Raw genomic sequence first — 24046 nt, forward strand, 5'->3', positions numbered from 1 at the left:
ACGTAAATTAAACCTGGTATTTACCGGCGGGACCAGGCGGCGTGGGCGGGCTCCGGGGTCCTGGGGGGGGGGGCGCGGGGCGATCTGACCCCGGGGGGTGCCCCCACGGTGGCCTGGCCCGCGATCGGGGCCCACCGATCCGCGGGCGGGCCTGTGCCGTGGGGGCACTCTTTCCCTTCCGCCTCCGCCACGGCCTCCACCATGGCGGAGGCGGAAGAGACTCTCCCCACTGCGCATGCGCCGGGAAACTGTCAGCGGCCACTGACGCTCCCGCGCACGCGCCGCATTTCCGCGCCAGCTGGCGGGGCTACAAACGCCATTTCCGCCAGCTGGCGGGGCGGAAATCCCTCCGGCGTCGGCCTAGCCCCTCAATGTTGGGGCTCGGCCCCCAAAGATGCGGAGACTTCCGCACCTTTGGGCCGGCGCGATGCCCGTCTGATTGGCGCTGGCTTTGGCGCCAGTCGGCGGGCATCCCGCCGTTGGGGGAGAATTTCGCCCATGCTCTTTTTCCTGCTGTAACTGAAGAGTGCTGCCCTTGCAGCCTCTCTACGATATCGTGTTAATAAATTCCTGAAACGAAGCTCGAAGCCTCAGTCTAATGTTATTTCCATGACTCGGAGGAAACCCACGCAGACACTGGGAGAACGTAGAGGCAGTGACCAAGCCGGGAATGGAACCTGGGACCCTGGCGCTGTGAAGCAACAGAGCTAACCACTATGCTACCACTGCAATTTTATTGCTACATTGATGATTTAACTGCACAAGAGTCCTAAATTTGTGATGATTATAGAATTCAACATTTATTTTATATTTAGGGTGTCTATTGAACTGAACATAATTATAGAGTTCCTTTAAATATTGAACTGAACAATTTTTTTACTGGGGAGATGGAACCGAACAAAAATTATATTTTTTACAGTAATTATTAAATTGGACAATAATTATATAGCTACTGCAAATATTGAACTAGACAATAGCTGTATATTTTCTGCGATTATTGAAATAACAAATAATTATGTGGATGTTGTGATTATTGAACTCAAAAATAAATATATCCTCACTGCGATCAGTTAACTGATACAATAGTTATTTATGTGCCAGGGTTATTAACTGAACAATATTTATATGTTTACTGTGATTCGCATTCCGAGGTTCCAGGCTCCCCTCGTCTTCGCCTCTGACTGTAATACGTTGGCCGTCAGCCCTCCTATCCAAAGCTGGCAGCAATTTTACACTGGGATCAGCTTTAATCCTTTCATGCTGGAATTTCCACCACTATTTGGGAGGAGGTCCTGCCCTAGTGAAGGGCCAGCCTCGTCCAGCTGGGCATGTTAGGGTAGAGGCCGCAGCTGGGCCTATAGTTGGTCGCTGAGGAAAAGGGATCGGTGGAGCCTGGACGGGGGAGTGGGGGGGTCGCTCCGATGGACACAGGGAAGGTCCTGCCCGACAGCAGTCCACCAGTAACAGCTACCAGGCTCCATACCCGCAGCAATATGGCCGACTCTTACATGCCCCTCTGAAATGGCCGAGCAAGGGCAATTATGGATGGGCCGGTCCCAGCCAGCCACTCGCACATTCCCCGAAATAATTTTTTTAAACCGCAAGGAAATAAAACCAGAAGTTTTGACAGGTGCCGAAGGAAATACCTGGGCAACTCAAGACACAGCAGCCAATGGTGGTAGCGCAGCAACCAGAGTTGTTGCGCAATATTCCAAGTGCGGCCTTACCAGGGTTCTGTACAACTGCAGCCTGACTTGCCAGTTTCAATACTCGATGCCCCGTCCGAATGAAGGCGAGCATTCCGTATGCCTTCTTGACGACCTTGTCCACTTGTGTGGCCACCTTCAAAGATCTGTGGACCTGCACGCCCAGATCTCTCTGACTTTCTATATTCCTAAGAGTTTTGCCATTTACGGTATATTTCCCCTCTATGTTAGACCTACCAAAATGCATTACCTCACATTTGTCCGGATTAAACTCCATTTGCCATTCCTCTGCCCAAATCTCCAACCTATCCATGCCCTGCTGTATCTCCTGACAATCCTCAACACTATCTGCCTCTCCACCGAACTTGGTGTCATCCCCGAACTTATCAATCAGACCGGCTACATTTTCCTCCAAATCGTTTATGTATACTGCAAACAACAGAGGTCCCAACACATATCCCTGTGGAATACCACCAGTCACAGCCTTCCATTCAGAAAAACACCCTTCTACTGCTACCCTTTGCCTTCTGTGACCGAGCCAGTTCTGTATCCACCTTGCCAGCTCACCCCTGATCCCGTGTGACTTCACCTTTTGTACCAGTCTGCCATGAGGCACCTTGTCAAAGGCTTTACTGAAGTCCATGTAAACAACATCCACCGCCCTCCCCTCATCAATCATCTATGTCACCTCCTCAAAAAACTCAATCAAGTTAGTGAGGTACGACCTCCCATTATTAAAACTATGCTGTCTGACGCTAATGAGTCCATTTGTTTCCAAATGGGTATAAATCCTGTCCTTGAGAATTCTCTCCAATAATTTACCTACTACCGATGTGAGGCTCACCGGCCTATAGTTTCCAGGATTATCCCTGCTGGCTTTCTTAAACAGCGGGACCACATTAGCTGTTCTCCAGTCCGCCGGGATCTCACCTGTAGCCAATGAGGATACAAAGATGTCAGTCAAGGCCCCAGCAATTTCCTCCCTTGCTACCCTCAGTATTCTGGGATAAATCCCATCTGGCCCAGGAGACTTATCTACCTTAATATCTTTTCAAAGATCTAATACCTCCTCCTTTCGATGTTAACATGATCCAGACGGTCCACACACCCTACCCAAGAATCATCTTCCACAAAGTGCCTTTCTTTGGTGAACACTGAAGCAAATTACTCATTTAGTACCTAGTCCATTTCCTCTGGCTCGACACATAGATTCCCCCCACTGTCCTTAAGTGGTCCAATCCTTTCCTGGCCACCCTCTTGCTTTTTACATATGAATAAAAAGCTTTGGGATTCACCTTAACCCATTTGCCAAGGACTTTCCATGACCCCTCCTAGCCCTCCTAATTTCCCGCTTAAGTCCCCCCCTACTTTCTTTCTACTCCTCAAGCATTTCGACTGTCCCCACCCTTCTAGACTGTACAAAAGGCTCCTTTTTCTTTTTGACGAGGTTCACAATATCCCTCGTTATCCAAGGCTCCCTAAACTTCCCATACTTATCCTTCGTTCTCTCAGGAACGTGACTTTCCTGAATCCTAATCAACTGTCGCTTGAAAGACTCCCACATGTCCGATGTTGATTTACCCTCCAACAGCCGCACCCAATCCTAATGCTTCAATTCCTCACTATTGTTATCGTGATTTGCCTTTCCCCAGTTTAGCCCCTTAACGCGAGGGTTACTCTCATCCCGATACAAAAGTGCCCTAAAACGTACAGTATTGTGGTCACTATTTCCATACTGAAACCTCAACCACTTGTCCAGGCTCATTCCCCAATACCAGGTCCAGTACTGCCCCTTCCCGAGTTGGACAATCTACATATTGCATCAAGAAGCTTTTCTGGATACACCTTCCAAACTCTGCCCCATCCAAGCTCCTAGCACTAAGTGAGGCCCAGTCAATATAGGGGAATCCCCGACCAAAACAACCCTGTTGCTTTTGCACCAATCCAAACTCTCTCTACCCATCTGCTCCTCTATCTCTCGCTGGCAGTTGGGGGGCCTGTAATAAACCCCCAACATTGTGACTGCCCCCTTCCTGTTCCTGAGCTCTACCCGGATTGCCTCATTGTATGAGCCCTCCGAGGTGTCCTCCCGCAGTACGGCTGTAATATTCTCCTTAACCAGTCATGCTACTCCTCCACCCCTTTTCCATCCCCCTCTATCTCTCCTGAAGCATCTCTATCCTCCAACGTTCAGCTGCCAATCCTGACCTTCCTTTAACCACGTTTCTGTGATAGCCACATCGTAATTCCAAGTACCAATCAGTGCTCTAAGTTCATCTGTCTTACCCGCTATACTTCTGGCGTTGAAACAAATCCACTTCAAACCCCCTGCGTTTGAGCAGATAGGGTGATGGTGTTCTCTTCTTTTTGTTCTCTATTTCCCCGTCAGTTGTGACATCTTCTGAGCTGATGCTCTGGTTCCCACCCCCCCTGCCATACTAGTTTAAATCCTCCCGAGTGACTCTAGCAAAACCTCCCAGTCAGGATATTGGTGCCCCTCGAGTTTAGATGCAACCCGTCCTTCTTGTACAGGTCCCACCTGCCCCGGAAGAGATCCCAATGATCCAGAAATCAGAAACCCTCCCTCCTACACCACCAGTTTAGCCACGTGTTCAGCTGCACTATCCTCCTACTCTAGCCTCACTGGCACGTGGCACTGGCAGTAATCCTGAGATTACAACCCTAGAGGTCCTGATTTTTAGCTTACTGCCTAACTCCCTGAGCTCCTTCTGCAGGACCTCATCACGCTTCCTGCCTATGTCATTAGTACCTATGTGTACTATGACCTCTGGCTGTTCACCCTCCCCCTTCAGGATGTCCTGAGTTCGCTCAGAAACATCCTTGACCCTGAGATAGGGAGGGTGTCGGGGCTGGAGTAGGTTACAGTAATAGCGAGGGATGTAGGGGACCGAGGAGTCTACATGATAGGGAGGGTTGTAAGGGCTGGAGGAGGTTACAGAGATAGGGAGGGTTGTAGGGGCAGGAGGAGGTTAGAGAGATAGGGAGGGTTGTAGGTGCTGGAGGAGGTTACAGAGATGGGGAGGATTCTAGGGGCTGGAGGAGGTTAGAGATAGGGAGGGTCGTAGGTGCTGGAGGAGGTTACAGAGATAGGGAGGGTTGTAGGGGCTGGAGGCAGTTACAGCGATAGGGAGGGTTGTAGGGGCTGGAGGAGGTTACAGAGATAGGGAGAGTTGTAGGGGCAGGAGGTTAGAGAGATAGGGGGTGTAGGGGCTGGAGGAGGTTACAGAGATAGGGGGGTGTAGGGGCTGGAGGAGGTTACAGAGATAGGGAGGGTTGTGGGGACTGGAGGTTACAGAGATAGGGAGGGTTGTAGGGATTAGAGGAGGTTACAGAGACAGGGAGTGTTGTAGGGGCTGGAAAAGGTTACATAGATAGAGAGGGTTGTAGGGGCTGGAGGAGGCTACAGAGATAGGGAGGGTTGTAGGGGCTGGAGGAGGTTACAGAGATAGGGAGGGTTGTCGGGGCTGGAGGAGGTTACAGAGATAGGGAGGGTTGTAAGCTGGAGGAGGTTACAGAGATAGGGAGGGTTGTAGGAGGTTACAGAGATAGGGAGGGGTGTAGGGGCTGGAGGAGGTTACAGAGATGGGGAGAATTCTAGGGGCTGGAGGAGGTTAGAGATAGGGAGGGCCGTAGGTGCTGGAGGAGGTTACAGAGATAGGGAGGGTTGTAGGGGCTGGAGGCAGTTACAGCGATAGGGAGGGTTGTAGGGGCTGGAGGAGGTTACAGAGATAGGGGGGTGTAGGGGCTGGAGGAGGTTACAGAGATAGGGAGGGTTGTGGGGACTGGAGGTTACAGAGATAGGGAGGGTTGTAGGGATTAGAGGAGGTTACAGAGACAGGGAGTGTTGTAGGGGCTGGAGAAGGTTACAGAGATAGAGAGGGTTGTAGGGGCTGGAGGAGGCTACAGAGATAGGGACGGTTGTAGGGGCTGGAGGAGGTTACAGAGATAGGGAGGGTTGTCGGGGCTGGAGGAGGTTACAGAGATAGGGAGGGTTGTAAGCTGGAGGAGGTTACAGAGATAGGGAGGGTTGTAGGAGGTTACAGAGATAGGGAGGGTTGTAGGGGCTGGAGGAGGTTACAGAGTTCGGGAGTGTTGTAGGGGCTGGAGGAGGTTACAGAGATAGATTTCTAGGGGCTGGAAGAGGTTACAGAGATAGGGAGTGTTGTAGGGGCTGGAGGAGGTTACAGAGATAGGGAGGGTTGTCGGGGCTGGAGGAGGTTACAGAGATAGGGAGGGTTGTAGGGGCTGGAGGAGGTTACAGAGATAGGGAGGGTTGTAGGGGCTGGAGGAGGTTACAGAGATAGGGAGGGTTGTTGAGGCTGGAGGAGGTTACAGAGATAGGGAGGATTGTAGGGGCTGGAGGAGGTTACAGAGATAGGGAGGGTTGTAGGGACTGGAGGAGGTTACAGAGATAGGGAGGGTTGTAGGTGCTGGAGGAGGTCACAGAGACAGGGAGTGTTGTGGGGCTGGAGGAGGTTACAGAGATAGATTTCTAGGGGCTGGAGGAGGTTACAGAGATAGGGAGGATTGTAGGGGCTGGAGGAGTTTACAGAGATAGGGAGGGTTGTAGGGACTGGAGGAGGTTACAGAGATAGGGAGGGTTGTAGGGGCTGGAGGAGGTTACAGAGATAGGGAGGGTTGTAGGGGCTGGAGGAGGTTACAGAGATAGGGAGGTTGTTGGGGCTGGAGGAGGTTACAGAGATAGGGAGGATTGTAGGGGCTGGAGGAGGTTACAGAGATAGGGAGGGTTGTAGGGACTGGAGGAGGTTACAGAGATAGGGAGGGTTGCAGGTGCTGGAGGAGGTCACAGAGACAGGGAGGGTTGTAGGGGCTGGAGGAGGTTACAGAGATAGGGAGGGTTGTAGGGACTGGAGGAGGTTACAGAGATAGGGAGGGTTGTAGGGACTGGAGGAGGTTACAGAGATAGGGAGGGTTGTAGGGGCTGGAGGAGGTTACAGAGATAGGGAGGGTTGTAGGGGCTGGAGGAGGTTACAGAGATAGGGAGGGTTGTTGGGGCTGGAGGAGGTTACAGAGGTAGGGAGGATTGTAGGGGCTGGAGGAGGTTACAGAGATAGGGAGGGTTGTAGGGACTGGAGGAGGTTACAGAGATAGGGAGGGTTGCAGGTGCTGGAGGAGGTCACAGAGACAGGGAGTGTTGTGGGGCTGGAGGAGGTTACAGAGATAGATTTCTAGGGGCTGGAGGAGGTTACAGAGATAGATTTCTAGGGGCTGGAGGAGGTTACAGAGATAGATTTCGAGGGGCTGGAGGAGGTTACAGAGATAGATTTCTAGGGGCTGGAGGAGGTTACAGAGATAGATTTCGAGGGGCTGGAGGAGGTTACAGAGATAGGGAGGGTCACAGGAGCTGAAGGAGGTTACAGAGTTAGGATTGGAGCACCCAGCAGATGGTGAGCAGGGAGGGACTGTAAAATAAAGGCGTGTGGTATTGAAACGGAGTCACAGCAGCTCCATGATCGATTGGAAGCCAGCGACTGGCTGGCCAGCTCCCGGTTCGAGTTACGATTGGGAAATTGCAGAATGTCTTGGTGGGTGACCAGATGACCTTGGCCAGCAAAGTGTGTGTTGAACAGAAACAAACATTCGCCCATTTTTCCTTCTCATTCAAGTTTTAATATTTAAGCAATATACAGACTCTGAGACCTAGCCTCCAGGCGTCTGTTACAAACACGAAAAGACTACATACAGCAAAAAGACATTCCTGCTAAGCTTTGGCATTAAATACTGGACAGCTCAATTTGTTCAAGGTCAGCTCAAACGTAAAACAGGCGAGGACTCGTTCATTGCTCCTTGTTTCCTGTCCCTGTTTAAAGGCTTATCTCCGTGCAGTTGGTGGCTGTTTAAGGCGACGTACTGTCACTGCGGCTGCAAAGGGATAAAGAAATATGTCAATCTGATTGAGTGGGGAGGACAAAACCACCCGAGCACGACGCAATTATCCTGTATCCAACGGAGCCTCAATCAATCTCCCCAAAGTGCTCAATTGTCCGAAGTGCACAGACCACCCTGAGGTTACATGTGTCACGTGTAACCAATAGTAAACGATGCTCCCTAGACTCTGGCTTCATCAGTAGGGGTGCAGCGTGCACTAGCAAGGAAGTTATGTTGAAGCTGTATAAAACTGGTTTGGCCTCAGGTGGTGCATTGTGTCCTGTTTTGGACAATGCACTACGGGACAATTTAGCATGGCTAATCCCATCTCTGGACTGTGGGAGGAAACCGCAGCACCCGGAGGAAACCCACGCAGAGACGGGGGGAACGTGAAAACTCCACCCGGGTCCCTGGCATTGAGAGGCAGCGGTGCTAACCGCTGTAACACCGTGCAGCCATTCCTATTCTGCTCCTTTCCTGAACCTGGGTAATGATGGGGAAATGTGCAGCAGAAGAACAGGCCATTCGCCGCAACTGCTCTGTGCTGCTGCTTAATCTCCACTTGAGCCTCTTCCCATTCCCATCGGGAATTCTGTTTTATCATTCCCGGGAGGTGGGTGTCACTGGTTAGACCGGCATTTGTTACCCAGCCCTAATTGCCCCTTGAGGAGGTGGGGGTGAGCTGCCTTCTTGAAACCGCTGCAGTCCCTGAGGTGTAGGTACACCCACTGTGCTGTTAGGGAGGGAGTTCCAGGATGTTGCCCTGGCGACAGTGAAGGAACGGCCGATATATTTCCCAGTCAGGGTGGTGAGTGACTCGGAGGGGAGCCTCCAGGTGGGGGGGTTCCCGGGTATCTGCTGCTCTCGTCCTTCTAGACGGCAGTGGTGGTGGGTTTGGAATGTGCTGCCTGAGGAATCTTGGTGAGTTGCTGCAGTGCATCTTGTAGATGGGACACACGGCTGACACTGTGTGTCGGTGGGGGAGGGAGTGAATGTTTGTGGAAGGGGAGCAATCAAGCGGGGCTGCTTTGTCCTGGATGGTGTCGAGCTTCTCGAGTGTTGTTGGAGCTGCGCTCATCCAGGCAAGTGGAGAGTTTCCCTCACACTCCTGACTTGTGCCTTGTCGATGGGGGACAGGCTTTGGGGGAGGGTCAGGAGGTGAGTTACTCTCCGCAGGATTCCCAGCCTCTGACCTGCCCTGGTAGCCACAGTATTAATGTGGCTGGGTCCAGTTCAGTGTCTGATCAATGGTAACCCCCAGGATGTTGACAGATAATACAAAGATAGGTGAGAAAGCAAATTGTGAGAAGGAAAAGTCTGCACAGTGACTCCCAGTGTGATACGGAGACAGGGACTGTGCACAGTGACTCCCAGTGTGATACGGAGACCGGAACTGTGCACAGTGACTCCCAGTGTGATACGGAGACCGGAACTGTGCACAGTGACTCCCAGTGTGATACAGAGACAGGAACTGTGCACAGTGACTCCCAGTGTGATACAGAGACAGGAACTGTGCACAGTAACTCCCAGTGTGATACGGAGACAGGAACTGTGCACAGTGACTCCCAGTGTGATACAGAGACAGGAACTGTGCACAGTGACTCCCAGTGTGATACAGAGACAGGAACTGTGCACAGTGACTCCCAGTGTGATACAGAGACAGGAACTGTGCACAGTGACTCCCAGTGTGATACAGAGACCGGAACTGTGCACAGTGACTCCCAGTGTGATACAGAGACAGGAACTGTGCACAGTGACTCCCAGTGTGATACGGAGACAGGAACTGTGCACAGTGACTCCCAGTGTGATACAGAGACAGGAACTGTGCACAGTGACTCCCAGTGTGATACAGAGACAGGAACTGTGCACAGTGACTCCCAGTGTGATACAGAGACAGGAACTGTGCACAGTGACTCCCAGTGTGATACAGAGACAGGAAATGTGCACAGTGACTCCCAGTGTGATACGGAGACCGGAACTGTGCACAGTGACTCCCAGTGTGATACAGAGACAGGAACTGTGCACAGTGACTCCCAGTGTGATACAGAGACAGGAACTGTGCTCAGTGACTCCCAGTGTGATACAGAGACAGGAACTGTGCACAGTGACTCCCAGTGTGATACAGAGACAGGAACTGTGCACAGTGACTCCCAGTGTGATACAGAGACAGGAACTGTGCACAGTGACTCCCAGTGTGATACAGAGACAGGAACTGTGCACAGTGACTCCCAGTGTGATACAGAGACAGGAACTGTGCACAGTGACTCCCAGTGTGATACGGAGACAGGAACTGTGCACAGTAACTCCCAGTGTGATACAGAGACAGCAACTGTGCACAGTGACTCCCAGTGTGATATCGCCGGAGCTGTGAACAGTAACTCCCAGTGTGATACAGAGACCGGAACTGTGCACAGTGACTCCCAGTGTGATACAGTGACCAGAACTGTGCACAGTGACTCCCAGTGTGATACAGAGACAGGAACTGTGCTCAGTGACTCCCAGTGTGATACAGAGACAGGAACTGTGCACAGTGACTCCCAGTGTGATACAGAGACAGGAACTGTGCACAGTAACTCCCAGTGTGATACGGAGACCAGAACTGTGCACAGTGACTCCCAGTGTGATACAGAGACAGGAACTGTGCACAGTGACTCCCAGTGTGATACAGAGACCGGAACTGTGCACAGTGACTCCCAGTGTGATAGAGAGACCGGAACTGTGCACAGTAACTCCCAGTGTGATACAGAGACAGGAACTGTGCACAGTGACTCCCAGTGTGATATCGCCGGAGCTGTGAACAGTAACTCCCAGAGTGTCACCTCACCAGGGTTCTAAACCAGTTTAATATAACTTCTCTGCTTTTCAAATTGTTGCCTCCAAAATTAACCCCAATGCTTTGTTCGTCTTTCCTGGTGCCCTTATTAAACTGGGCCATTCGTTTTTCTGATGCGACTGTATCCCAGGTATCCTTGCCTCTCTCCCTCTAGTGCTGTCCGAGTTTATTTACCGTTGACAGTATTAAGAAACAGAAATGCCGGGCAGTTTCGGCACAGTTGGGAGAAATTCAGTCCCGCCGCCCACTTTTGCCCGCTGACCCCACCGCCCCATTTGCCCTCTGGTTCTGCTCTTACCGATACAGAGTTGAGGTTACAGCAACGAAACAGATTCTTGCCAATGATGACAGCGCAGAAGATCGCCACTACCAACTCGGCCGCCGTGAACAGTTGTAACATCATCACAAAGGTCAGTGATGCCAGCTGTGGAGGAAGGCAGAATAACATTAATCTTGTTCGACCTTGCTGGGAAGGACTTGTATGAAGATAATTGGGCAGAAATTGGGGTCCACGTCGCATCCTGCCTCGCGCCACTTTCCCTGGTGCTACTCTGTGATCAATGCCCGTCTTGCACTTCCCCAATGCCACATTGGCCGGAATAAGGCTGTCGGCTCGATGTGGGCCACGAGACTGAATTCAGGGCCGTGAAATTGAATGAAATGAAAATGAAATGAAAATCGCTTATTGTCACAAGTAGGCTTCAATGAAGTTACGGTGAAAAGCCCTAGTCGCCACATTCCGGCGCCTGTTCGGGGAGGCCGGTACGGGAATTGAACCGTGCTGCTGGCCTGCCTTGGTCTGCTTTCAAAGCCAGCGATTTAGCCCAGTGAGCTAAACCAGCCCCTCGTTCACAGGTGAGGGAGACTTGCGGGAAGGAAGAGGTGGAACAGAAGTCTCTGATTGGCCTGACCAAAGCCAAATCAACAGTTTCGGGACGTGGAGAGTTCCTCACTCCCCAACCACTTCTCCTGAACACTAAACGTTGGTGGGTAGGATTCCTTCCAGCTGGTCCCACACCTCGTGGGCCTTCACTGTCCCACCCGAAAGCATGTGGTCTCCCTGGGAGGGGGCCAGGTTCTTCCAAGCTGCCAGAAACCCTATTCGGCGGACGCAGTCACACCGGAAAAATGGTTCTCTTTTGGAATTCCTGGGGTTGTGGGAGTCACAATCAATGGGTGCTCGAAGGACCTACTCAGTTAATGGGAGGGAGTTGTGCAGAGTTACCGAACAAAGAGATCTCGGGGTACAGGTTCATAGCTCCTTGACGGTGGAGTCGCAGGTGGACAGGGTGGTGAAGAAGGCATTCAGCATGCGAGGTTTTATTGGGCAGAATATTGAATACAGGAGTTGGGACGTCTTGTTGAAGTTGTACAAGACATTGCTAAGACCACACACGGAATACTGTGTTCAGTTCTGGTCACCCTATTATAGGAAGGATATTGTTAAACTAGAAAGAGTGCAGAGGAGATTTACGAGGATGCTACCAGGACTTGATGGTCTGAGTTATAAGGAGAGGTTGGATAGGCTGGGACTTTTTTCCTGGAGAGTAGGAGGTTTAGGGGTCATCCCAGAGAGGTCTATAAAATAATGAGGAGCATTGATAAGGGAGATAGTCGACATCTTTTCCCAAAGGTAGAGGAGTCTAGGACTAGAGGGCATAGGTTTAAGGTGAGAGGGGAGAGATCCAAAAGAGACCAGAGGGGAAGTTTTTTCACACAGAGGGTGGTGAGTGTCTGGAACGAGCTGCCAGAGGCAGTGGTCGAGGCGGGTACGATTTCGTCCTTTAAAAAGCAGTTACATGGGCAAGAACTGTACAGCACAGGAACAGGCTCTTCAGCCCTCCAAGCCCGTGCCGACCATGCTGTCCGACTAAACTAAAATCGTCTACCCTTCCGTGGTCCGTATCCCTCTATTCCCATCCTATTCATATATTTGTCAAGATGCCCCTTAAATGTCACTATCGTCCCTGCTTCCACCACCTCCTCCGGCAGCGAGTTCCAGGCACCCACTACCCTCTGTGTAAAAAACTTGCCTCGTACATCTACTCTAAACCTTGCCCCTCTCACCTTAAACCTATGCCCCCTAGTAATTGACCCCTCTATCCCGGGGAAAAGCCTCTGACTATCCACTCTGTCTATGCCCCTCAGAATTTTGTAGACCTCTATCAGGTCGCCCCTCAACCTCCTTCATTCCAGTGAGAACAAACCGAGTTTATTCAACCGCTCCTCATAGCTTATGCCCTCCATACCAGGCAACATTCTGGTAAATCTCTTCTGCACCCTCTCTAAAGCCTCCACATCCTTCTGGTAGTGTGGCGACCAGAATTGAACACTATACTCCAAGTGTGGCCTAACTAAGGTTCTATACAGCTGCAACATGACTTGCCAATTCTTATACTCAATGCACCGGCCAATGAAGGCAAGCATGCTGTATGCCTTCTTGACTACCTTCTCCACCTGTGTTGCCCCTTTCAGTGACCTGTGGACCTGTACTCCTAGATCTCTTTGACTTTCAATACTCTTGAGGGTTCGACCATTCACTGTATATTCCCTACCTGCATTAGACCTTCCAAAATGCATTACCTCACATTTGTCCGGATTAAACTCCATCTGCCATCTCTCCGCCCAAGTCTCCAAACAATCTAAATCCTGCTGTATCCTCAGACAGTCCTCATCGCTATCCGCAATTCCACCAACCTTTGTGTCGTCTGCAAACTTACTAATCAGACCAGTTACATTTTCCTCCAAATCATTTATATATACTACAAACAGCAAAGGTCCCAGCACTGATCCCTGTGGAACACCACTGGTCACAGCCACCCAATTAGAAAAGCATCCTTCCATTGCTACTCTCTGCCTTCTATGACCTAGCCAGTTCTGTATACACCTTGCCAGCTCACCCCTGATCCCGTGTGACTTCACCTTTTGTACTAGTCTACCATGAGGGACCTTGTCAAAGGCCTTACTGAAGTCCATATAGACAACATCCACTGCCCTACCTGCATCAATCATCTTAGTGACCGCCTCGAAAAACTCTATCAAGTTACTGAGACACGACCTCCCCTTCACAAAACCATGCTGCCTCTCACTAATACGTCCATTTGCTTCCAAATGGGAGTAGATCCTGTCTCGAAGAATTCTCTCCAGTAATTTCCCTACCACTGAAGTAAGGCTCACCGGCCTGTAGTTCCCTGGATTATTCTTGCTACCCTTCTTAAACAGAGGAACAACATTGGCTATTCTCCAGTCCTCCGGGACATCCCCTGAAGACAGTGAGGATCCAAAGATTTCTGTCAAGGCCTCAGCAATTTCCTCTCCAGCCTCCTTCAGTATTCTGGGGTAGATCCCATCAGGCCATGGGGACTTATCTACCTTAATATTTTTTAAGACACCCAACACCTCGTCTTTTTGGATCTCAATGTGACCCAGGCTATCTACACACCCTTCTCCAGACTCAACATCTACCAATTTCTTCTCTTTGGTGAATACTGATGCGAAGTATTCATTTAGTACCTCGCCCATTTCCTCTGGCTCCACACATAGATTCCCTTGCCTATCCTTCAGTGGGCCAACCCTTTCCCTGGCTACCCTCTTGCTTTTTATGTACGTGTAAAAAGCCTTGGGATTTTCCTTAACCCTATTTGCCAATGACCTTTAGTGACCCCTTCTAGCCCTCCTGACTCCTTGCTTAAGTTCCTTCCTACTTTCCTTATATTCCACGCAGGCTTCGTCTGTTCCCAGCCTTTTAGCCCTGACAAATGCCTCCTTTTTCTTTTTGACGAGGCCTACAATATCTCTCGTTATCCAAGGTTCCCGAAAATTGCCGTATTTATCCTTCTTCCTCACAGGAACATGCCGGTCCTGAATTCCTTTCAACTGACATTTGAAAGCCTCCCACATGTCAGATGTTGATTTTCCCTCAAACATCCGCCCCCAATCTATGTTCCTCAGTTCCCACCTAATATTGTTATAATTAGCCTTCCCCCAGTTTAGCACATTCATCCTAGGACCACTCTTATCCTTGTCCACCAGTACTTTAAAACTTACTGAATTGTGGTCACTGTTATCGAAATGCTCCCCTACTGAAACATCTACCACCTGGCCGGGCTCATTCCCCAATACCAGGTCCAGTACCGCCCCTTCCCTAGTTGGACTGTCTACATATTGTTTTAAGAAGCCCTCCTGGATGCTCCTTACAAACTCCGCCCCGTCTAAGCCCCTGGCACTAAGTGAGTCCCAGTCAATATTGGGGAAGTTGAAGTCTCCCAACACCACAACCCTGTTGTTTTTACTCTTTTCCAAAATCTGTCTACCTATCTGCTCCTCTATCTCCCGCTGGCTGTTGGGGGGCCTGTAGTAAACCCCCAACATTGTGACTGCACCCTTCTTATTCCTGATCTCTACCCATATAGCCTCACTGCCCTCTGAGGTGTCCTCCCGCTACTGCTGTGATATTCTCCCTAACCAGTAGCGTAACTCCGCCTCCCCTTTTACATCCCCCTCTATCCCGCCTGAAACATCTAAATCCTGGACTGTTTAGCTGCCAATCCTGCCCTTCCCTCAACCAGGTCTCTGTAATGGCAACAACATCATAGTTCCAAGTACTAATCCAAGCTCTAAGTTCATCTGCCTTACCCGTAATACTTCTTGCATTAAAACATATGCAGGGTGGGTTTGGAGGGATATGGGCCAAATGAGGGCAAGTGGGACTAGCTTAGTGATAGAAATTGTGCGTCATGGGCCAGCTGGGCCGAAGGGCCTGTTTCCGTGCTGTCAACATCTATGACTCTTTGACCCTGAGGAAAAGAGATTGGGTGAAAGAAATGTTGGCGAGTGGGCAGGCTTACCCACTGACCGGGGAGTCCGCAGGGAAGAAAAGTGGGCTCTCCTCCACGTTAACTTTGCAACCCTCCGACTATATAAAGTGACTCTTTAATATAAAAGTACAATACGACTGCAATCAAACGGAGCAATGACACTTACTGGTCGGTGTGCTCCATGATAGTAATCGTAATAACTCAGAGGATAATATAGCGACATGGAGTACGCAATGATCCCCAATCCTGCCATGAAGGCGCTGATTACATTCGTTGCAAATACAATCTTCACCTGTAATACAACCAAGATGACGTCAAGGATATCGACTGAACATCATGCAAAAAAGGAACTCCCATTTATGTCAAGTGCCCTTTGTGACCTCCGGATGTCCGGGGCGGTGTGCTGGGATAGTGGTAACATCAGCGGCCTAGCAATCCAGAGACTCAAGCCAATTCTCTGGGGATGTGGGTTCGCATCCCATTGGTCCCTAAACCGGGAAAAGCTGCTCTCAGTCGTAGCAATCATCGTGGACAGGTGTAAAAATCCACCTGCTTCGCTCAGACCTTTAGGGAGGGAAATCTGCTGCCCTCACTTGGTCTGGCCGAAGTGTGACTCCAGACTCGGCACAGTGGTCAGCACTGTTGCTTCACAAATGATGATTTTTTTCCCTTTCACAAAACCATGTTGACTGTGCCAGATTTATGAAAAGAATTTCGAAGTGCCTTACTTCTAGCTTTTTGCCTATGACAGATGTTAGGCGATGTGACCTGTAGCTTCCTACTCCATGTCTCCTTTCTATGAGTAAATGAATCCCATTCTCTACTTTCCAATCTGTTCGGACCTTTCTAGAATCCAGGGAGGTAAGGAAAATTACAACCAAGGCATTTGCTATTTCAGATGCTACTGAGGGCAGTTACGAGTCAACCACATAATAATAATCTTTATTATTGTCACAAGTAGGCTTACATTAACACTGCAATGAAAAGCCCCTAGTCGCCACATTCCCGGCACCTGTTTGGGTACACAGAGGGAGAATTCAGAATGTCCAATTCACCTAACAGCGCATCTTTCGGGACTTGTGGGAGGAAACCGGAGCACCCGGAGGAAACCCACACAGACACGGGGAGAACGTGCAGACTCCGCACAGACAGTAACCCAAGCCGGGAATCGAACCTGGGACCCTGGCGCTGTGAAGCAGCAGTGGTAACCACTGTGCTGCCATGCCAGTTTGATGTTTTGGAATTTTTGGGGGCCACCCCGCCAGCTGGATTAGTTAGTCAGCGGGAGTGAGGGGGATGGGGTTATCTGCAACTCGTACGGTGGAGGTTTATTAGGTATGAGCTTAGAGGTTATGGTTATTGGATGTTTGGGATTTGTGGGGGTACATGAATGAAATGAATGAAAATCGCTTATTGTCACAAGTAGGCTTCAATGAAGTTACTGTGAAAAGCCCCTAGTTGCCACATTCCGGCGCCTGTTCAGGGAGACTGTTACGGGAATTGAACCGTGCTGCTGGCCTGCCTTGGTCTGCCAAGCCAGCGATTGTGAGCGTGGTTGGGGTTTGCTTGTTGGGTATGGAGTTGGTGGGACGGGGTGGATTAGTCTTCCGACAATGGCTGGGGACTTTTCTTTGTCCAGTTGTGTTGGGGGATCTGGCGGCCATCTTGGGTGGGCCTGGTCTCGCCCTTTCTTGGAGGGGTTACTGGACAGCCTCACGAGGCTGACGCTGGTGAGGGGGAGAGGCTGATCACATGGAATGGGGAGGGGGGGGGGGTGTGTTGAGTGGCTCGGTCAAGAGATCTAGGGTGTTTACCGTAAGACTTCGAAAACTGATGTGGTGCTGTTGCAGGAGACCCATTTGCGAGTTAAGAGATCAGATAAGGTTGTGGAAGAGTTGGGTGGGGCAGTTGTTTAATTCAGTTTGGTAGTAGGGCCCCAGGGGCAGGTATCCTGATTAATAAGAAGGTAGCCTGTTCAGTGATGAAGATTTTGACAGGTCCGAATGAGTGGTTTAGTGGGTTGTTAGTGGCTGAACTGGTGATGCTGGTGAATAGAGAAGCCCCAAATTGTCCGACGCAGCTTATATTACAAAGTTATTATTTTTGATCCCGGATTTGGATTGGAACCAGCTAATGATGGATGGTAGGTGGGTCCCTGCTGCCAGGGGGTGGGGGGGTGGAGTACTCGGCGATAGTGATGTCTGATCATGCTCCTCATCATGTGGACATGGTGGTTGGGTTGGACTTCGCTCAGCGCCCCCCCATGGAGGTTTGATGCATTGCTGCTGGCAGATAAGGGCTTCGACTGGGGGGGGGTTCCCCGTCATTGAGGAGCATCGGAGGTTTAATAGGAGGTCATTTCCCCTTCCACCTTGTGGGGGGCAGTGAAGGTGGTTGTTAGAGGGGAGATCACTTCTTTTCAGGAAAAGAGTGAGAGGGCGGAGAGGCAGAGGTTGGCGGATGCCATCTTGGAGGTCGACCGTCAATATACAGTCAATCAGCCATGGAGTTATTGGCTGATAGGAAGAAGGTATGGTTGGAGATTGGGCTGCTGTCAAAGATGGGGCCGTGTGCTTGCTGTGGCATTAGAGGGTTTTTCTATGAGCACGGACAAACGGCTAGTTGCTTGTTGGCTCACCAGTTGAGGTAACAAGGGCCCTCTCAGGAAATTGTGCAGGTTAGGGACGGGGGAAACAGGGTGGGTGTAGAGTGGTCTCTGCCCTGGTCAGGGTGAATGAGGCGTTTGATCAGAACCTTTACGAGTCGGAGACCCTGGAGGACGGATTCTCAATGTTAAGAGTTTTTGGACGGTTTGGCTATTCTGCTGGTGGAACAGGAGAAAAGGGTAAATTGGAGGCTCCTCCGACTTTGGAGGAGGTTACGGAAGGTACGGGTCTGATGCAGTCGGGGAAGGCGCCGGTTGCTGGACGGGGTCCTGACTGCATTTTATCAGACATTTACCTGGTTGCTGGCTCCAGTGTTGCTGGAGATGTTTGAGGATACTACGGCTTGGGGGGGTTGCCGTTAACATTGGCGCGAGCGTCAATCTCCTTGATCTTAAAGAAGGCTCAAGACTCGGCGCAGTGTGGGTCAAACTGTCCCATTTCGTTATTGAATGTGAATGCAAAGTTGTTGGCGAAGATCCTGGCTCGGTTCAGGGGATCCTACCTGCCAGGGGTCAGGTGGGGTTTGTTCAGGGAAGACAGTTGCTGTTTGGTTGGACCCCGCCCAGTGCTGCGACGTGGTTAAGTGACCCAATAGAGTTTTAGCACTTGGAAAACATTCAGTATATAATGAGAGGGTCGGCTGTAAGGTTCTACGTGAGGCGGCAGCCGTTGATCTCCTATTTCAGGGAGCTGGTCAGCGTTAGGTTTTAGGGAGGGGGTCTAGGGAATTGGTTATTGTTTATTTTGGATTGGGGGGGTAGAAGGGTTGAAATATTGAAAATTATTGTTCGTATATGGATTTATCGGTGTTATATTGAAAAATCTTTGAATAAAAATATGAAAAAGAAACATTGTCCCATTATTAATTTTTGGAAGGTCTAATACAGGTAGGGAATATATAGTGAATGATAGAACCCTCAAGAGTATTGAAAGTCAAAGAGATCTAGGAGTACAGGTCCACAGGTCACTGAAAGGGGCAACACAGGTGGAGAAGGTAGTCAAGAAGGCATATGGCATGCTTGCCTTCATTGGCCGGGGCATTGAGTATAAGAATTGGCAAGTCATGTTGCAGCTGTATAGAACCTTAGTTAGGCCACACTTGGAGTATAGTGTTCAATTCTGGTCGCCACACTGCCAGAAGGATGTGGAAGCTTTAGAGAGGGTGCAGAAGAGATTTACCAGGATGTTGCCTAGTATGGAGGGCATTAGCTATGAGGAGAGGTTGACTAAACTCGGTTTGTTCTCACTGGAACGACGGAGGTTGAGGGGCGACCTGATAGAGGTCTACAAAATTATGAGGGGCATAGACAGAATGGATAGTCAGAGGCTTTTCCCCGGGGTAGAGGGGTCAATTACTAGGGGGCATAGGTTGAAGGTGGGAGGGGCAATGTTTAGAGGAGATGTACGAGGCAAATCTTTTACACAGAGGGTAGTGGGTGCCTGGAACTCGCTGCTGGAGGAGGTGGTGGAAGCAGGGACGCTAGTGACATTTGAGGGGCATCTTGACAAATATATGAATAGGATGGGAATAGAGGGATACGGACCCCGGAAGGGTAGACGATTTTAGTTTAGATGGGCAGCATGGTCGGCACGGGCTTGGAGGGCCGAAGGGCCTGTTCCTGTGCTGTACTTTTCTTTGTTCTTTGTTCTAATAAAGGGAGCTCGGGTTAGTCCAAGAAATTCTAAGCCAGTCAGTGTAACCTCGGTGGTGGGGAAGTTACTGGAAAGAATTCTGAGGGATAGAATATATCGGCACTTGGATAGACACGAATTGATCAGGAATGGTCAGCATGGATTTGTTGAGGGAAGGTCGTGTTTGACAAACTTAATCAAATTCTTTGAGGAGGTCAGGTCATTGATACCCTGTTATGAGTTGGGAGATCTGTTCTGACTCTCCCACTTTGCACAGTGGTCGTGCCGCACAGCACAATGGATGGTGTCCTCGAGTGACCTACTGATGCAGTCATGACCAGATGCATCTGGTATATTGGGTCCAACAGATTTTCTTTCTTGTGCCCCTCACCACAGTCTGGCAGCTGTGTCCTTCCGAATTTGGCCAACTCGGTTAGTGGCGGTGCTACCAAGTCACATTTAACATCCGCCCCCCCCTCCCGGCCCAGAGTGAATTATTGCCCTTGCCACCTCAGAGTTTCTACCAAATGGTGCCAACGTGGACGGAGGATTGATTCATCAGATGAGGGGGCCTGCGGTACGGGGTCTGATCAGCAGGAGGTTTCCCTGCCCACGTTTGGCCTGATACCATGAAACTTCATGGGGTCTGGAGTCGATGTTGAGGCCTCCCAGGGCAACTCCCTCCCGACTGTTCCTCCATCAGTGTTGGGTCTGTCCTGTCAATTAGACAGGACATACCCAGGCATGGTGGTGTCTGGGACATTGTCTCTAAGGTACGATTAGGTGAGTATGATTACATCAGGTTGTTGCTTGCCTAGCCTGTGGGGATAGCTCCCCCAATTTTGACACAAACCCCCTGATGTTAGTCCAGACAATTTTGCAGCGTGGATAGGGATGGCGTGGTTGCCTTGTCAGGAGAAGTTGGACATGTTGGGCCCCACATCCATTCAAATATAGAACAATGAGTGTTGATCTTATTGAAACATATAAGGACTTGACAGAGTGGAAGCTGAGGGGCCGTGTCTCCTTTTGATCGGGACCAGGTCGAAGAGCCACAGTTTGAACATAAAGGGTCGCCCATTTCAGATAACGAGGAGGAGAGCGTTTTTCTCTCAAAGGGTCATTATTATGTGGAATTGTCTTCCCTGGAATGCAGTGGAGTCTGGGCCATTGAATATAATCAAGGTTGTTTTCGGTAGGTTTGTGACTGACAAGGGGAGTTAACTTTGACAAGGTGCCTCATGGTAAACTGGGACAAAAGGCGAAGTCACACGGGATCAGAGGAGAGCTGGCAAGTTGGATACAGAACTGGCTAGGTCATAGAAGACAGAGGGTAGCAGTAGAAGGGGGCTTTTCTGAATGGAAGGCTGTGACGAGCGGCGTTCCACAGGGATCAGCTCTGGGGCCTTTGTTGTTCGTGGCCGATATAATTGATTTGGAAGAAAATGTAGCTGGTCTGATTAGTAAGTTTGCAGACGACACAAAAAATTGGTGGAGTTGCGGATAGTGAAGAGGATTGTCAGAGGATACAGCAGGATATAAACTGGTTGGAGTCTTGGGCAGAGAAATGGCAGATGCAGTTTAATCCGGACAAGTGTGAAGTAATGAACTTTGGAAGGTCCAATGCATGTAGGAATTACACAATAAATGGTCGAACTCTTGCGAGTACTGATAGGCAGAGAGATCTGGCTGTGCATGTCCACCGATCACCGAAAGTGGCAAAGCATGTGGATAAGGTAGTCAAGAAGGCATACGGCATGCTGGCCTTCATCGTTCGGGGCATTGAGTATTAAAATTGGCAAGTCATGTTGGAGCTGTACAGGACCTTAGTTAGGCCTCATTTGGAATATTGTGTACAATTCCGGTCACCACACTACCAGAAGGATGTGGATGCTTTGGAGAGGGTGCAGAAGAGATTTACTAGGATGTTGCCTGGTATGGAGGGCATTAGCTATGAGGAGAGGTTAGATAAACTCAGTCTGTTCTCACTGGAACGACGGAGGTTGAGAGGCGACCTGATAGAGGACTCCAAGATTATGAGTGGCATGGACAGAGTGGATCGTCAGATGCTCTTTCCCAGGGTAGGAGAGTCAAGTACCCGGGGACACAGGTTTAAAGTGCCTGGGGAAAAGTTTAGAACAGATGTGCGAGGCAAGCTTTTTACACAGAGGGTGGTAAATATATGGAACGTGCTGCCCGGGGAGATGGTGGGAGCAGGTACGATAGCAGCATTTAAGGGACATCTAGACAGAAGGACGTTGGATGGGGTGTTCCGCCACCCCAGTTGTTTCACTGTGACTGGAACTGCCTTTTCATTCCAGGTTTATGAATTAATTGAATTTAAATTCCGCCTGCTGGATTCAAACCCATGTTTCTGGATCCTTTGTCTGGACCTCTGGCCACTCTCATTACCACTATGCCCGTATTCTGGTGCCGTCTGTTTTTTTTTACCTGATTGACAAACCAGTAGAGGCACCAGCTTGAATACTAACCTTGAACGAGTTTGATGCATCCTTAATTTCCGTTGACAGTGCTCCCGAAATGATGTACTGCAAAAGAAATCAGTGGAGAGTTACTATTTCATAGCGCACAAAAGTATAATTCCATTCGCTGCATTCTCGGTTAGCCACAAGAACCGGGGCCACACATAGCTAACAACAACTTCTTGTTTCGAACTAACTTCTCAGACTGTTATGAGCTCAAAGAGTGCCGTGCTTCTGGTATAACATGTTTATTAGAACCCAGTGTATCATGGTTGCCCTTCAGTACAAGATTGTATTTCAATCCAACATCTCCCCTTTCATGACAAAGACAAATTGGCATGCTCCATCATGTGTAACTGTGAGTTACCCAAGGGAACCTGCTATTTCTGGCAGATAAAAGGGTAATTGATTTAGCCATTTTAATGTAAATACTAAAGCCCAGTTTAAAATCCATTTTAAAATGGATTTCATCATTACAAAAACACATAAGCTTGCAGAATTTGCAGTGGAAAAGCACAGAATTTGAAACATTCAAAAGCTAGCGAAAGCTTATGCGACATTTTACTGATATTATAAACTGTCCATTGTTCTAATGAACAGAACGGCAAAAGTCACGCAGCCGTACCACAATCTGATCACGGTCGCCATGACTACATGAACCCACCATTGTTCAGAATACAGATAATAGCGCAGTCAGCAGTAAACCAGTGAAAACTAGAATTGATTAAAAGAATATAAACATTCCAACACACACAAACATCTAAAAATGTAACATATCCGAATATATGTTGCACATTGATGATTGGCAACTCACCATCCAACCAAATGCATTTGAGACCCATCCAAGCCAATCAGCACATTGCAGGGGTAGGGACAGATGGAGTCAGACTGATAACATTTTCCTTAAAGATAGAGGTCCGGGCAGCCATTTTCCATCCTGGATCACTCTATCCCTTTTAACCTAACTATTCACTATCCTTATTTCGTATTTTCATATTTCCACTCTAACTCTTGAACTTTGCACAAGCTGTTTTGCTTTGAGCAAGAACTATGACTGTATTTTGAAAGTTAAATCTGTTGTAAACCATTCAGCCAATTATTTCTCTTAAAGTCTTTTGCTGGCAAGGGCTTTATTGAGAACATTTGATTTGTAACCACAAGAAGATCTTAGTCTCTCAATTATAATCAATAGACACAATAAAAGATTTTAATTTCGCATCCGAGAAGTGTAACTTAAATTTGAAGTGTATACGAGACTACACTTAAACCGCATGGTAGATTCCGACACCAAGTTACCCACCAAATAACCATTCTCACGCATTTAAAAAATTCATTATTCTAGTTAGTCTCTGCACATGCATTGCATACATAATGAGAAAATCATGCGGTTCTCCTCGTGGTATGCATGCGTGTACATCTGGGTGATGTGCCCTCTGTGATATGGTACTTTTTCTTGCTGTGGTAACTGTTGTTCCATTTCTATTGTTGGGACCGGTGGACCTCTGGGACTGATGGCCGTTCTGAACTTTTGTGCAGCAGGTACGATTCTATCTTCCTGATCAGCTACTTTTTAGTAAGGCGTTTGATAAGGTTCCCCATGGTCGGCTCATGGAGAAAGTAAGGAGGTGTGGGATCGAGGGAAATTTGGCCAATTGGATAAGTAACTGGCTATCACATAGAAGACAGAGGGTGGTGGTGGATGGAAAATATTCAGACTGGAGACCAGTTACCAGCGGTGTACCACAGGGATCAGCGCTGGGTCCTCTGCTATTTGTGATTGTTATCAATGACTTGGAGGAGGGGGCTGAAGGGTGGGTCAGTAAATTTGCTGATGACACCAGGATTGGTGGAGTAGTGGATGAGGTGGAGGGCTGTTGTAGGCTGCAAAGAGACATTGATAGGATGCAGAGCTGGGCCGAAAAATGGCCGATGGAGTTTAACCCTGATAAGTGCGAGGTGATTCATTTTGGGAGGACAAATTTGAATGCGGATTACAGGG

At 49.4% G+C, this 24046-nt stretch overlaps 1 long non-coding RNA gene across 1 annotated transcript; it reads right to left on the bottom strand.

Annotated features, from left to right (window-relative positions):
- Nucleotides 1-7341: 7341 nt before the first annotated feature.
- On the bottom strand, nt 7342-22129 carry LOC140411559 (uncharacterized). Its single transcript, XR_011940863.1, has 4 exons — nt 22057-22129; nt 15433-15558; nt 10748-10873; nt 7342-7610 (listed from the first exon to the last, which is right to left on the bottom strand). It is a non-coding gene; the product is annotated as an uncharacterized lncRNA (long non-coding RNA).
- Nucleotides 22130-24046: the final 1917 nt, after the last annotated feature.

Source organism: Scyliorhinus torazame, chromosome 4 (assembly GCF_047496885.1).
Source record: "Scyliorhinus torazame isolate Kashiwa2021f chromosome 4, sScyTor2.1, whole genome shotgun sequence".
Classification (NCBI taxonomy): Eukaryota; Metazoa; Chordata; class Chondrichthyes; order Carcharhiniformes; family Scyliorhinidae; genus Scyliorhinus; species Scyliorhinus torazame.